This window comes from Macaca nemestrina, chromosome 8, assembly GCF_043159975.1.
Source record: "Macaca nemestrina isolate mMacNem1 chromosome 8, mMacNem.hap1, whole genome shotgun sequence".
NCBI classification, from domain to species: domain Eukaryota; kingdom Metazoa; phylum Chordata; class Mammalia; order Primates; family Cercopithecidae; genus Macaca; species Macaca nemestrina.
This window is the reverse complement of record NC_092132.1, coordinates 113,181,897-113,184,634: the sequence shown is the minus strand read 5'-3', so window position 1 is coordinate 113,184,634 and position 2,738 is coordinate 113,181,897. Positions and strand designations below refer to the sequence as shown.

Below are 2,738 nucleotides of genomic sequence, written 5' to 3'. Positions count from 1 at the left end.
TCGCGATAGTGAGTTCTCACGAGATCTGATGGGGGTTTTCTCTCTCCTGCTACCGAGTAAGACGTGCCTTGCTTCTCTTTCACATTTCACCATGATTGTAAGTTTCCTGAAGCCTCTCCAGCCATGCAGAAACTGAGTCAATTAAACCTCTTTTCTTTATAAATTACCCAGTCTCAAGTAGTTTTTTTTTTCTTTTTTTCTTTTTTTAATTTTTTTTTTGAGACAGAGTCTCACTCTGTCACCCAGGCTGGAGTGCAACAGCACTATCTCCGTTCACTGTAACCTCCACCTCCCGGGTTCAAGCGATTGTCCTGCCTCAGCCCCCCAGGTAGCTTGGATTACAGGCGCCCACCACCACACCCAGCTAATTTTTGTATTTTTAGTAGAGACGGGGTCTCCCCATGTTGGCCAGGCTTGTCTTGAACTCCTGACCTCAGATGATCTGCCCTTCTCAGCCTCCCAAAGTGCTGGGATTACAAGCGTAAGCTACCACGCCTGGCCTTCAGGTAGTTCTTTATAGCAGTGTGAGAATGAACTAATACACCCCTTCAAAAAAATGTAAAACATACACCTATGCTGTGACTCAACAATGAGAAATAAAAACATGCTTATGCAAACACTTATATAAGAATACTTAGAGCAGCTTTGTTCTTTATTTATTTATTTTATTTATTTATTTATTTTTTGTTGTTGTTGAGATGGAGTCTTGCTCTGTCGCCCAGGCTGGAGTGCTGTGGCTGGATCTCAGCTCACTGCAAGCTCCACCTCCCGGGTTCACGCCATTTTCCTGCCTCAGCCTCCCAAATAGCTGGGACTACAGGCGCCCGCCACCTCGCCCGGCTAGTTTTTTGTATTTTTTTAGTAGAGACAGGGTTTCACTGTGTTCGCCAGGATGGTCTCGATCTCCTGACCTCGTGATCCGCCGGTCTCAGCCTCCCGAAGTGCTGGGATTACAGGCTTGAGCCACCGCGCCCGGCCTGTTGTTAATAGTCAAATCCCGAGTATTAATAGGAGGCTGGAATAAACAAACTGTGGTTTATAAAATTACCCTTCATTAAAAAAGAATGAGCTACTGATACATGAAGCAGCATGAATGCCTCTCAAAACTCTTATGCTAACTGAAAGGAACCTCGCACACAAGCGTGCATGCTGTGCAATTCCACCTATGGGAAATTCTACAACAGGCAAATCTAATCTGCAATGGAAAAAATCAAAATAGTCGTTAATGTCTGAAAAGGTAAAGTTAAGAGTTGACTTGGGACAGCCAGCTGCAGTGGTGTGCACCAGAGTCCCAGTTACTTGGGAGGCTGAGGCGGGAGGATTGCGTGAGCCCAGAAGTTTGAGGCTGCAGTGTGCTATGGTCACACCACTACATTTCGGCTTGGGCAATAGAGCAAGACCCTGTCTCTGAAAAACAAACAAACAAACAAATAATTGACTAGGGAGAGCATAAAGAAAATTTCTGAAGTGATGGTGATGTTTTACCATTTGATATGGGTTTGCATCACATAAAAGAATGCATTTTTCAAAATGTACACATAAGATTTGAACATTTCATTGTAGCTAAAGTTTACATTAAATGAAATATATATATACATATACATATATGCGTGTGTGTGTGTGTGTGTGATGAAATCACCCCAAATAGCTGGAATTACCAGCAGATTGTATCGTGGTGAACCTACAATTTTATGAAGAAAAAGAAATATACTTAAAAATAAATATTGAACTCAATAATATGCATGTTTACATATGTGCTGATGTCTTATCTTACTTTGAAATGAATGGATAATGAAAAAATGCATATTGAAACACATGTAGCAGACTGCTTATGGTGAAATTTTGGCAGTAGGTCTGTGAGTTTTCATTGTAAAATTCTTTTAACTTTTCTACATACTTACAATTTTTCATAAGATATTGAGAAAAACCTTGAAAACGAAAATACAAGAAAATGGGACTTTGAGGCAATATAAATTTTCTTAGGACAAAAATGCACAGAAGATACATTTTACCACATTGACACAAAGAAACACTGGTCAGCAAAAGACATCATGAAGAAAGGGAAGAGTGAAAATAACAAGCACCTGTAATTCCAGCACCTTGGGAGGCTGAGGTGGGCAGATCACCTGTGGTCAGGAGTTCAAGACCAGCCTGGCCAACATGGCAAAACACTGTCTCTACTAAAAGTACAAAAATTAGCCAGGCGTGGTGATGCACACCTGTAATCCCAGCTCTCAGGAGGCTGAAGCAGGAGAATCGCTGAAACCCAGGAGGCGGAGGTTGAAGTGAGCCAACATCGCACCACTGCACTCCAGCCTGTGCGACAGAGCAAGACCCTGTCTCTAAATAAATAAATAAATAAATCTGAATGATCCACATGGGTCCAATGATACCATCACGTGTCCTTGTAAGAGGGAGTCAAGGGAAACAGAACTACTGAAGAGGAGAAGGCGCTGTGATGATGCCAGCAGGTACTGGATGATCACTGTCAAGGAATCCAGGCAGCATTAACAGCCAAAGGGAACCTACGGTCCTCTCAGAGCATCCAAAAGGGTCATTCCTGCCAACACCTTGCCTTTCACACAGGAAAACTGTTGTCCCGACTTCTGACTTCCAGAAGCTTAAGAGAATACATTTGCATTGCTTTCACCCACTAAGTTTGTGGTAATTTGTCACAGCAGCAATAGGAATCTGACACAGGGAAGAAGTGGCTCTGAAAGGTTCTGCGTTGCTGCCAG

General features: G+C 42.6%; 1 non-coding gene across 1 annotated transcript; it reads left to right on the top strand.

Annotated features, from left to right (window-relative positions):
* The first annotated feature begins 1,624 nt into the window (after window positions 1-1,624).
* Window positions 1,625-1,697, top strand: LOC112425716 (small nucleolar RNA SNORD65). Its single transcript, XR_003016846.2, has one exon. It is a non-coding gene; the product is annotated as a small nucleolar RNA SNORD65 (small nucleolar RNA).
* Window positions 1,698-2,738: the final 1,041 nt, after the last annotated feature.